A 13,688-nucleotide genomic window follows, 5' to 3' on the forward strand; every position below is an offset into this window, starting at 1 on the left:
TGATAAGGGACTTGCTCATTTACCCTTTCTCCTATCTCTTTCTCCTCTTGATGTTAAGTGCTACCTTGTTTTTTGTGGAATTTTAACCCGTAATATTTATATATTGGTTAAATATACTATTATGTATGGAATGCAACATAGACTGACTTGTCGAATGGATTGAGTCTGTGTGCCCATGGCTCTGACAATGAAGTGAATGGGAAGTGCTAAGGACAACTGTCTCCTTGGGAACTCCATGTAGCTCATGGCTTTTGTGATTAGAAATTCTCTGAAAAACTCAGAGAATTAGGATGAATTTTTCTTCAATAGAAGTCCAACATGTGGAAAGATGCACACGTGTGAACCGGGACACCTCTAACCTTGCACTGCTGATGACATGGGGCTTTGAGAAAAAATTGCCTAAACTACTGAGGACATAGATGCCACCAAATGAGGTATGGGTTAAATCAAGCAGAGTAAGACTACAGGTGAGTAGAATGCTTTGGAAATTGATTATTTGATTAACTCTGAGTTAATTTGGAACACTTGTGAGTCTATTCAGTTGTGTGTGTGTGATTTTTTAAAGTACATAGGCAAATTTTCTTTCCTAAATAGGCACTTCTCCAGAACATTAATGAATCTTCCTTTGATCATTTTATATTTTGTAATATTTCTGAGTCATTATTTTAAACATCATTACCTCTGCATAGGGGTTGTAAACATGTGATGTGAACATTGGATTGAATCTGTATAGGACTAATGCATCCCTGAAAGGTGATTTTTGGAGGGACATAAATCTTGAATGTGAACTAGTTTCTACTCATAGCAATAACAAAAATTAACTGAGGATTCAGGTTAGTTTGGGTTCATAAATTTATCAAATTCTTACTGTATTTTGCTTTAAATCAAAGTGAATGAAATTAAATCTATATCCCCTAGTCTAATTCCCTTTAGTGAGACTGCATTCTTTCAATTGCTATTAGAAGAACATTTTTTGCCCACACATTTCAAAGAAGTTTCTGGAGCTTACAACACACAGGCCATTATTTAAACTATAAGAATTCAGAAGCAGAAATTCTACTCACAATTGAACTTCACTGAGTTGGCTGACATGGTGTTTCAAATTCTAATTCTACTGTAGAGCAAACCCAGATTGAAAAGTTGAGAACAAATCATAGAATTGTTTGTACTGGGAAACTACTTCATTAACAGTCTTTGATACACAATGGCAAGTTTTGTTTAAGATGTTAATGCTCTTGGGAGTTTTTCCTAGCGTTCTTCCATTAGATGATATGTACACAGAGCAGTGTTCACAAACTGAGTGACATTGACATTAATTAATTAATTAATTATTTTAGACAGAGTCTTGGTCTGTTGCCAGGCGCCAGGCTAGAGTGCATTGGCACAATCTCAGCTCACTGCAACCTCTGCCTCCCAGTTTCAAGTAATTCTCCTGCCTCAGCCTCCCGAGTAGCTGGGACCACAGGCGCACATCACCACGCCCAGCTAATTTTTGTATTTTTTAGTAGAGATGGGGTTTCACTATGGTTTCAATTTCTTGACCTTGTAATCCACCCACCTCAGCCTCCTAAAGTGCTGGGATTGCAGGCGTGAGCCACCTAATTTCTAATCACATTTAGAAACATTTGTAAAATTTCTAGACATTATTAGAAATTAACAATGGGGCACCATCCTCCAGTATACAATGTGCATGCTAAATCAATGACCATTATTTGATTCACTATCCCCCAGAGAAAAAATATATGGGCCTCAGAATTAAGGCATGGATACCACAATGGCTCCTGTTACTATCACCCCCAGTAACCCACTTCAGGAATATGTGCTTCCCATTTCCACAATTCTGGGCACCACAGGTGTAGAGAACTCTCCTACCAGCAGATAGAAAATACAGCTGCCACTTCAACATTTTGGGCACCTTGTGTCCAGGGCCAACAACAACAACAACAAAAAAAATGGATTAGGGATCATTGCCATCCTGGAAAAGGTACATGGCCTAGTCATCAGGAGGAAAGCTGCTATAACACATTAGAGAAGTGAGCAATCAGCTTAACACCAAGGTGGTTGGCACATAAACCCATGGTTGCTATAGCCAGTGCCTAAGAAAAGTAAACATGAACTTGGTCCCCACAGGAAGGAAGTTGTGGGCTACCCACAAAGTTAGCATCTTTCTATTATTATAAGAACTAAGGTAAAGGGCTCTAGAATTTCAGAGAGTTTAGCCTAGAGCTGTGCCTCCCCAGTAATAGCTGGCATTGCAATTTGTCCTACTAACCTTTTTCCCTTATAACCTTATAAGTTTCACCAAAGAGAAAGTCCCACCAGAGTCCTAAAGGAGCCACTCTGAGAACTTATATGAGACAAGCAGCCACAGAAATATGGAGGAATTGCCATGAATACTGCAGTGCCCAGATCTCTCTGCCCTATTCCCTTCAAGACTCAAGGACATATACCCCGAGCTGGGTATGACCTCACTAAAACAGATTACCTCTTCTCCAGTGAATCCCTACTCAAGTACTGGAGATAAACAACCAGCTCCTCTCCCCAAAGAGGAACAACTCTGTGAGGCTACCCAAGCTTCAGGGCTCCCTTTAGAGTCAGCTGCGTCCCTGTTGTGATGCATCACAGCCCCAATTGTTCCTATTCCCAACCCTAATTCTTTCCTTTCCCCACACCCCAAGTGCTCAGCCCAAGTCCACTCCCTAAGAAACATCCTTCGCACTCATTTCCATCTGAGTGTTTTTTCGTGGTAGACAATCTACAACAAATTGTAAGCATCCCTGGCATACTAACAGCAAAAAGTTAATATTGCTATTTTACTTGGGCTATATTTTTTTTCTATAGTTTTGCAGTATTTTTCCTCTTACTGTCTTCTAAGAGCAAGGAAAATTCTTCAATCAAATATGTTTATACCCTAACAAGAGCTGTACTATACAAAACTATTTTTAAATATATAAGACATCTTTGATTCCTCCAATATAAATATATGTTTAACATGGCCAAACAATGTTAAGACAAACAGAAAAAAAGAAAATTTGATTATGGAATAAAATATTTTGGTATTTGAAGCAAAGAAATGGCTAAAATGTTAATTGTACTTAATTGGCATATAACATGAGATTGATCCAATGTATCAGAAATCAAGTGACTTCTACACTCTGATCAGATTGTAATACCATTTACTTGCCTGCCTTTCTTGTTTTCTTCTCCCTTTATTTGCTCATCTCTTCATCTCTGGAATCTGTTTTTAAGGCTGAAATCCCAGTAGCTGTACTTTCCTACCCACAGTTATTTATCTCTGAAACCTGCCTACCACCCTGGATGTGCCTGCCTCTTTATTAGCTATCTGCTGACTCGAGGCAGCTGCTGCCTAGTCCTGAAGCATCTAGCAGTGTCCAGTATCTGCCTTAGACTCCTTGGCCTGGGTAAATTTTATTTCTTCTTAATAAAGAATGCAATAGAGTCATAGCTTACTCCCGGGTTAGGTTCTAACTTTAGTCTATTAGGTGAAGAAAAAAATATAGATCACTGATGCTCTTGCAAATCTTAGCAGATCAGAAAAAAGAAAATATATCTCAAAAATGCCTCATTGCTGGTTTTCTTCCCCAGCATTTGAATGAATCACTATGAAGTGTTTGGCTTTCATTTAAGGTAATATATTATTCAAATCAGTGCTGTGTTTAAATACAAAATTCCACTTAGCTTAGCAAGATGCTGACACTTTAAAAGGCATGAGGGAAAGGCTATTCCTGTTTGTTGAAGGAACTCACTGAAAGACTCCCCTGCATGATTTAAAGGATTACTTTTCCTTGATCTTTTATTTTTGTTGGTCATTATGCATAATTCTTTGTAATTTTTTGACCAATAATATTTGTATATTTTTATGGCATACATGTAATACTTTGATACATTCATGGAATGTATAATGATCAAATCAGGTTACTGATTAGGTATTTAGGATATTCATCACCTCAAATATTTGTCATTTATTTGTGTTGGGTACATTTCAAATCTTCTAGCTATTTTGAAATACATATTGTTAATTATCATCACCCTACTGTGCTATCGAACATAGGTATTTATTTCTTCTAACTAATGTTTGCAACCATTAGACTAACCTCTTTTTATCCTCTCCCACACACAGAAACCCATTCCAGTCTCTAGTAACCATTATTCTACACTCTACTTTCATGAGGTCAGCATTTTTTAGCTCCAACATATGAGTGAGAACATGTGGTATCTGTCAGAGTCTACCTTATTTCTCTTACTTTAATGGCCTCCAGTTTCATCCATATTCCTGCAAATGAAAGGATTTTTATTCTCTCTTCTGGCTGAATAGAATTCCCTTGTGTATATATACCACATTTTCTTTATCATTCATCTGTTGATGGACACACAGGGTGACTCGATATTCTAGATGTTATGAACAGTGCTGCAATAAACATGGGGTTGCAGGTCTCCCTTTGATATACTGATTCCCTTTTCTTTATATAAATACCCAGAAGTGGGATTTCTGAATCATATGGTAGTTCCATTTTTAGTTGTTTGAGAAATCTTATTCTCTTTACCTTCATAGCTGTACTAAATTACACTCCCATCAACAGTATGTAAGAGTTCCCTTTCCTCTGCATCCTGGCAAGCATTTACTGTCTTTTTAATAATAGCTCTCCTAACTGGGAAAGATGACAACCTGATGATTAGTGATGCTGAGCAGTTTTCTCATAGACTTGTTGGCCATTTATACTTTAATTCTTATGAATTAAATAGATACATTATGCCAGCATACTTTTCCACCCTTATAAATTGTGTAAAGTTTATATGCAATTTCAAGGGATCTCAACTGGCCAAAGCAATCTTGAAAAAGAATAACAAAGTTGGAAGGCTTTTACTTCCAAATTTCAAAATGTATTATTAAATGCTACAGTGGTCAAGAGTGTGGTATGGCAGTAAAGACATACAGAGAGACCAGTGGAATGGAATACAGAGTGAAGAAGGAAACGCTTACACATACTGTCAAATGAGTTCAGTAAGAATGCCAAGACTTTTCAATCAGGGAAGGGACAGTCTTTCAACAAAGGGTGTGGGAAAACTAGATATCCACAGGCAAAAGAATGAACTTAAAGCCTTACCTTATGTCATGTTAACAAAACAAACAAACAAAACCTCAATAATGAATCAAAGATCCAAGTGTAAGATGTAAAACTATACAACTCTTGTTTTTTTGAGATGGAGTTTCACTCTGTCACCCAGGCTGGAGTGCAGTGGCATGATATCTCAACTCACTGCAACCTCCGGCTCCTGAGTTCAAGCAACTCTCTGCCTCAGCCTGCCAAGTAGCTGGGATTACACGCACCCACCATCACACCTAGCTAATTTTTGTATTTTTAGTAGAGACAGGGCATCTTGGCCAGGCTGGTCTTGAACTCCTCACCTCTTGATTCACCCACTTCGGCCTCCCAACATGGTGGGATTATAGGCATGAGCCACCATTCCAAGCTGAAAACTCTTAAAACATAGAAGGAAAGCTTCCTTTGGCAACAATTACTTGGATATGACACCAAAGGCCCAAACAACAAAAGGAAAAGTAGACAAATTGGATTGCATCAAAGGATACTATTAATAGGGTGAAAAGGCAACCTGCAGAATGACAGGACAGAGGTGCAAATTACATGTGACAGAGTTCCCATCTAGAATAGATAAAGCAACAACAACCCAACTAACACAGTTCAGAAATGTGCGAAGAATATGAATAGACAGTCCTCCAAATAAGAGATGCAAATGGCCAATCAGCACATAAAAAGATGCTCACCATCACTAATTATTAGGGAAACAAACCAAAACCACATGGAGAGGCTGATCAATACTGATCCCATTACAGGCTGAGATCACACCTGTAATCCCAGCACTCTGAAAGGCTGAGGTGGTGGATCACTTAAGGTAAGGAGTTTTAGACCAGCCTGGCTGACATGGTAACACCACATCTCTACTAAAAATAGAAAAATTAGCTGGGTGTGGTGACATGTGCCTGAAGTCCCAGATGCTTGGGAGGCTGAGGCAGAAGAATTGTTTGAACCTGGGAGGTGAAGGTTGCAGTGAGCCAAGATTGCACCACTGCACTCTAGCCTGGCTGACAGAGCAAGATTCCATCTCAAAAAAAAAGAGAAAAAGTTGAACCCAACTTTTGCTATCTCTCTGTTTCTTAATTCCTTCAGCACCGCATGGGTTGGGGGTCTCCATGACTGAGCTCGTCTCGTTATTCATAGGAGCCAAAAAGATAGCAGAAACCCAAGTGCCCACCGACAGATAAACAAACAAATGTGGTCTCTCCATACAGTCAAACATTATTCAGCATTAAAAAGGAAGGAAATTCTGACACATGCTAGCACATGGATGAACCTTGAGGACATTACGCAAAGTAAAATAAGCCAGTCACAAAGAGAAATACTGTATGATTCCACTTATGTGAAGGACCTAGAGTAATGAGATTCACAGAGACAGAAAGTAGAGTGGTGGTGGCCAGGAGCTGGGAGAGCCAGTAATGGCTTATTTAATGGGGATGGAGCTTCAGTTTGGCAGGATTTAGTGAGTTCCAGAGTTTGGCTGCACAAAAATATGAATGTACTTACACCAAAGTATGTACTTTAAAATGGTTCTGGTAAATTTTGTGTGTTTTACCACATTGAAAATTTTTGACATTGGAAATGTATACTTATTGAGCACCTCCATGCTGGGCATGATGATACAATTATGAACACCATAGTTATAAAAAACACTCTTAGGGAGGTACAATTCTAAGTGTAAAAACTAGCACAGACAGACAATAATAGACACAGACCTACAGGACTCAGATAGTAGGCTTATTAGACAGAGATTATAGATTTCAGAAGGGAACTAGAAATTATTAAAATTACTAATCACTAAATTTGTAGTTCAGTAATTAATTTAGCCAATTAGCTAATTTACTAATTACTGAAAATTACATACTGAAAAAGAACCAGAATGTAATAGAAAGAGATGGCAGAAAATGCTACCTACAGCCCATCTTTTAGACAGTGTTCTTAGCAGATGAGGGATAGAAGGGTACTTCCTGGCCAAGCGTGGTGGCTCATGCCTGTAGTCCCAGCTACTCAGGAGGCTGAGGCAGGGGAATCACTTGAACCTAGCAGGCAGAGGTTGCAGTGAGCTGATATTGCACTTCTGCACTCCAGCCTGGGCAACAGAGCGAGACTCCATCTCAAAAAAAAATAAATAGCAGGGTGCAGTGGCTCACGCCTGTAATCCCAACACTTTGGGAGGCTGAGGCGGGCCAATCACTTGAGGTCAAGAGTTGGAGACCAGCCTGGCCATACCCCATTGCTATTAAAAATACAAAAATTATCTGGGTGTGGTGGCAGGCATCTGTAATCTCAGCTGCTCAGGAGGCTGAGGCAGAATTGCTTGATCCCGGAGGCAGAGGTTGCAGTGAGCCACTGCACTCCAGCCTGGGTGACAGGGTGAGACTCCATCTCAAAAATATTAAATAAATCCCATCTTTTAAACAGTTCTCCTAGCAGATGAGGGATAGAAGAGTGATTCCTTACCCTGGTAGCTCTGAGTGTCTAGTCTGTGCCCTTGCCCACCACACTTGATGGGGAAACAGTAGAGCAGCCTCCACTGCAAGCTTTACTGAAGATCCCACCCACACAGTGAGAGTTCCTTTTAGCCTGCACTTTGGTTTGGATGCATCCTGAGCTCTCAATGCATCGTGTGCTAAGGTTCCACCCTCCCCTGGGCTGGGAAGTATGTCTTGGTCTTCTGTCTCCAGCGTGCTGGCGGCAGAGCCTGACATGGAGTGAGTGCTCCACAGATGCTTGTTCAAGTTCCTAGGAACTCAGCATGCTGGGCCTAACACCACTGCCTGAAAAGGCCTGGCAGGTGTAGGGACTCATTGACCCATCCCTCATGCTCTTACAGAAAGGGGAGAGGGAGATGGGTGGAAGTGGATGGAGAGTTGTCCTTTTAATAAGGAGGGCCAGGGGCTATAATAGGGGCCCCAGCATAATTTATTCCAGGAAACAGCAGGGTCCCCTCTCCTCTGGGGCCCATAGCCTGGCCTTACCTCTCTTCTCTCTTCTCTCCAGTTTGAGATTTTGTCTAAGCCAGCACTAGGCTGCCAAAGACTTCAAACTCCTTCACCTTCTACTCTAATTCCAGCTCCTTGATAAGGGCAAGATTCTTGGCTGGAACAGAATAACCAGCATGGAATGCCGGGAAACTCAGAACAGCATGTGCTTCAAATGCAGGGAAGAAGAGCTGTTTGCCATTGCACTCAAAATACTTCTGAGGACATGAAACTCCCACTGGTTTGGGTAATTCCCCCTCTTCCTCCACATTTCCACTGTAAACCAAGAGACAGCACAACCAGTGAGTCCCAGCCCTGCAGAGAGAGCTCAACCTGCCTCCTGTTCATGCCCAAGGTATTTATTCACTTATTCAACAGTCATGTGGGAAGCCATCACTTCAGAACACTGACTGTGTGAGGGGGGACAGGAAGCCAGGTTCTCAGCTGCCTGGTCCTAGCATTCCTTGCCTGATCCAGGAGTCTCCTGAGGCAGAACGTTCTTTGAGGGGAACTGACAGCTCTTCAGAAGCCCAGGCAGAGAGCTGCTTTCTTTGGGATAGACACACTGGGACTGAATGCTTTGGAGGACCTCTGTTTTGATCGAGACACCTGAAAATTTGGGACCCCCAGCTAGAGCATTTAAAGTTTTTAAAATTTCTTTTGGAACATAATCTTTTTCTTTCAGTTTTCAACTGAAAACTAAAGCTAGCAGAATCCAGGAATATGTCTCTGGAGATTGTAGGGTCCAGATTCTAGAGCAAAGGGCCAGGTGTCAGCCACGGGGACTGAGGCAAGCTGAAGGCCAGATGCCAGACTTGGCTGTCCCTGACCTCCCCACCCATGAATTCCTGGTGCACAGCAGGTGCTAGATGAAGTTCAGAAGAAAGAACTCCAGGGCAAATGGGAATGAGAAGGTTGGTCCTCCACATTCCCACACTGGAGGGAAGAGAAGGGAGGGTGGCTGAGATCTGGGTGTTTGCTATGGTTACAGTCTGAAGACCCCAAGCCCAGGCACTGCTCTGAGTGCCTTGAAAGATGTTTGATCTTAAGCCTTACAATAGTCCAATGAGGAATGGATGATCTCCTTAGTGAGGGAAGAAACAAAGACTCAGAGAGTTGAGGGGATTCCCCCAAGGTCATATAACCTACAAATGGCCAGGACGGTGCTGATTCGGGCCTGTCTGCCTCCCAATGCTGCCCAAGCTCAATCACCCCCCACCACTTCTGCTTTTGCAATAATAGCCTTATGTCACATATTCTACCAGTTACTTTATGAAAGGAAGTCAAGTAAACTTTAGCCATATCCCAAGCCATAATAGGTAGCTCCTGTTCAAAATACCCTGTAAATCAGGTCATGCAAGATCAGATATGCACCCACAACTGTTACAGTACTAGCCACTGTTTTGGGGAACTCAGTCTAGGAGTATGAGTGAAGAGACAACTCACAAAGAAAAGCAAATCACTGGCACTCAGGGGGCCCTGAGCAATTCAGAGTCAGAGGCAACTAGAGTGTGCAGCCACCTGATCTGCTGGTTTCCCAATATGCTTAATGGATCCATGATGTTGGGTCCACAAAGGAAATGCAGAAGCCTTCCCTTCCTGCCTCCCACACTCTGTGCGTCAAGTATTAACCAAAAACACAGCAGTGGACTGGACACCAGCAGAGATACAAAGAGGGAAAATAGTTCTCCCTTCTCAAGGCAGGTTGGACAACATCAATATTTTGCAGTTAAGATGTGTGGGTGGAGTGTGTGTGCATGCCGAGAATTTAAAGACAAACAGATGGGAGAGGGAATGATTCCAGCAGAAAGACCAATAAATATTCACATCTACAATGTACACTGAACTGCAGCCTAGACAACATAGCAAGGCTCTGTCTCCATGAAAACTAAAAATTAGCCAGGCGTGGTGGCACATGCCTGCAGTGTCAGCTACCCAGAAGGCTGAGGCGGGAGGATCACTTGAGCCCAGGAGTTTAAAATTACAATACACTGTGATCACATCACTGCACTCCAGCCTGGGCATCAGAGCAAGGCCCTATCTCCAAAAAAAAAGACATTTACAGAAAATATATGAAAATCCAAAATAAAATATTAGCAAATAAACCCCACTGGGACTTAAAAAAAAAAACTTACCTAAACCATGAGAGACTCGTACAGTGTGAAAAGGATGGCTCAAAATTAGAACTTTTCATTTTCTTTATATTAATATGTTGGAAATCATAATCATCATAGATGTTGAAAAGGCATTTGAAAAATTTACTACAAAATTTAAAAAAAGAAACATCAAATTAGAAAGAGGGATACTTCCTTAAATTACACACAATAAAGAAAATTAAACTCAGAAACACACCCATCAAGCCAAAGCCCAGCATCATTTGTAAGGCATGGAAGCAATAGAAGTGTCCATCAACCTTTGGAACAAAAGAATGCCCTCTGCTACCACTATTATTCTGGAGGCCCTAGCTGATGCAACTAGGCGAGGAAAGTAAGACACTAAAGAGAAAAGCAGAAGGTGGAATAGTTATATTTACTCTGAAAAATGAGGCAGACAGATTTTGCTAAGGAGTAAGGTACAAAGGAATGTACTAAACAGCCTTCCTTTTTCTTAACTTTTAAACTATAGAGATGGGGCCAGGCACAGCTCATGCCTGTAATTCCAGCACTTTGGGAGACCAAGGCAGGTGGATTGCTTGAGGCCAGGAGTTTGATACTAGCCTGGCCAACATGGCAAAACCTTGACTCTACTAATACAAAAATTAGCCACGTGTGGTGAAACACACCTGTCATACCAGGTACTCAGGAGGCTGAGGCATGAGAATTGCTTGAACCTGGGAGGTGGAGGCTGCAGTGAGCTGGAACTGCACTACTGCACTCTAGCCTGGGCGACAGAGCAAGACCCTGTCTCAAAATAAATAAATAAATAGAGATGGGGTCTTATTATGCTGCCCAGGCTGGTCTCAAACTTCTGGGCTCAAGCAGTCCTTCTGCCTCAGGCTCCCAAAGTGCTAGGATGACAGGCCTGAGCCACCACACCTGGCCTCTGACAGTCTTCCTATGTACAAACAAGCAGTTAGAAAAGAGAAGAAAACATCCCATTTGCAACAGCACACCCCCCCCAAACAAAAACAAAACTCTCAGAAATAAATATGCAAAAATATGCACACACCATCCACATGAAGAAATCTTTCAATGAAACACTTTGAATGCAAAGAAAGCCATGGCTGCACATGTTATCGAGAAGATTCAACATTAAAAAGATGTCACGGCCAGATGTGGTGGCTCACACCTGTAATCTCAGCACTTTGGGAGGCCAAGGTGGGCAGATCACAAGGTCAGGAGTTCGAGACCAGCCTGAGCAGCATAGTGAAACTCTGTTTCTACTAAAAACACAAAATAATTAGCCAAGCATGGTGACCTGCATCTGGAGTCCCAGCTACTCAAGAGACTGAGGCTGGAGAATTGCTTGATCCAGCAGGCAGAGATTGCAGTGAGCAGAGATTGCACCACTGCACTCCAGCCTGGGTGAGAGAGTGAACCTCCATCTCAAAAAACAAAAAGATGTTACTATCAATATCAAGTTGGGGTGTGTGGAAATGGAGCCTTTACACATGCTGGGTGAACATAAGACAGCATGGCCACTCCAAAAGACAGTTTGGCAGTTTCTTAAAAGGTAAATATAAATTTACCTTATGGAGTCGGATACTGTGGCTCAGATCTGTAATCCCAGCATTTTGGGATGCCAATGTGGGTAGATCACCTGAAGTCAGGAGTTCGAGACCAAATTTGGCCAACATGGTGAAACCCCATCTCTTCTAAAAATACAAAAAAGTAGCCCAATGTGGTGCTGGTGCCTGTAATCCCAGCTACACAGGAGGCTGAGGCAGGAGAATAGCTTGCAAGTGGAAGGCAGATGGCCAGGCATGGTGGCTCAAGCCTGTAATCCCAGCACTTTGGGAGTCTGAGGTGGGTGGATCACGAGGTCAAGAGATCGAGACCATTCTGGTCAACATGGTGAAACCTCGTCTCTACTAAAAATACAAAAAACATTAGCTGGACATGGTGGTGCGTGCCTGTAATCTCAGCTACTCAGGAGGCTGAGGCAGAAGAATTGCCTGAACCCAGGAGGCGGAGGTTGCAGTGAGCCGAGATCACACCATTGCACTCCAGCCTCAGTGACAGAGCCAGACTCTATCTCAAAAAAACAAAAAAAAAATTAGGTGTGGTGGCCCATGCCTGTAATCCTAGCTACTCGGGTGGCTGAGGCAGAAGAATCACTTGAACCCGGGAGGTGTAGGTTGCAGTGAGTCAAGATCATGCCACAGCACTCCAGCTTGGGCAACTGAGACTGTCTCCAAACAAACAAACAAATAAGGTGTCAACATCAGTGGCTCTTTGTATACTCACAGAATGGTGCATCCGTCACCACAATCGATTTTAGAACATTTTCATTTCCCCAACAAGGAACCCTGCTATCCTTGGTCATCACCCCTCCCAATTCTTCCTTCCACCCCCAGCACTAGGTAACCAGTAATCTGCTCCCTGTCTCTCTGGATTTTTCCATCTGGGCATTTCATATAAATGGGATGATACCATATGTGGCCCTTGGTGACTGGCTGCTTGGACTTGGCATAAAGTGTCAGGCTCACCCACATGTGGCTCATGTCTGTGCTTCATTTCTTTTCACTGACTTATTGCCCAAGTGGTGTCATAAGCACTGCTGGTGAACTGTGAAAAGTTAGGGTGTGTGTTGTAATCCCTAGAACAATTGCTAAAGAAAGCACATATAGCTAAAAACATAGAGCAAAATGATACAGCCAAAAAGCCACTAGAGAGGAAAGAGTATGTGAAGAATCACTCCATTTATCCAAAAGAGACAGGAAAGGAGGAAGAAAAAACAAAAGAGAAATAAGCCAGGCACACTGGCTCACTACCAAAAATACACACACACACACACACACAAATTAGCCAGGCACTGTGGTGCACACCTGTAATCCCAGCTACTTGGGAGGCTGAGGCAAGAGAATCACCTGAATCTGGGAGGCAGAGACTGCAGTGAGCTGAGATCACGTCACTGTGCTCCAGCCTGGGCAACAGAGCAAGACTGCCTCAAAAAGAAAAGAAAAAAAAAAAAAAAAGAACAAAAATGGTGTAAGTTAGAAATTTTATTGAACTGTAAGTGAACTAAACACTCCAAATTAAAGTGAGATAGTGAGATTGAATTTTAAGAAACACAAACAAAAACATGACCCCATCTATCTAATGTGTAGAAGAGGCACCCTTTAAATACAAAAACACAGCTAAGATGAAAACAACAGGATGAAAAAAGATATCTATGTAAGCATTAGTTATAAGAAAGCTCTATTAACATTAGATAAATAGATAAGTAATATGTGGGCTTCCTACTTTGATGGAACAATTAATAACAGAATATGAGGTTGGTGCAGTGGCTCAGGCCTGTAATCCCAGCACTTTGGGAGGCTAAGGTGGGCAGATCACCTGAGGTCAGGAGTTCAAGACCAGCCTGGCCAACATGGTGAAACCTTGTCTCTACTAAAAATACAAAAATTAGCCAGGCACGATGGCGGGTG

General features: G+C 42.0%; 1 long non-coding RNA gene across 1 annotated transcript in view; it reads right to left on the bottom strand.

Annotated features, from left to right (window-relative positions):
* Positions 1 to 13,688, bottom strand: part of LOC141584621 (uncharacterized) — a 106,689-nt gene that overhangs the window by 58,429 nt on the left and 34,572 nt on the right. The gene's annotated exons all lie outside the window — the stretch shown is intronic.

Source organism: Saimiri boliviensis, chromosome 5 (genome assembly GCF_048565385.1).
Source record: "Saimiri boliviensis isolate mSaiBol1 chromosome 5, mSaiBol1.pri, whole genome shotgun sequence".
Lineage (NCBI taxonomy): Eukaryota > Metazoa > Chordata > Mammalia > Primates > Cebidae > Saimiri > Saimiri boliviensis.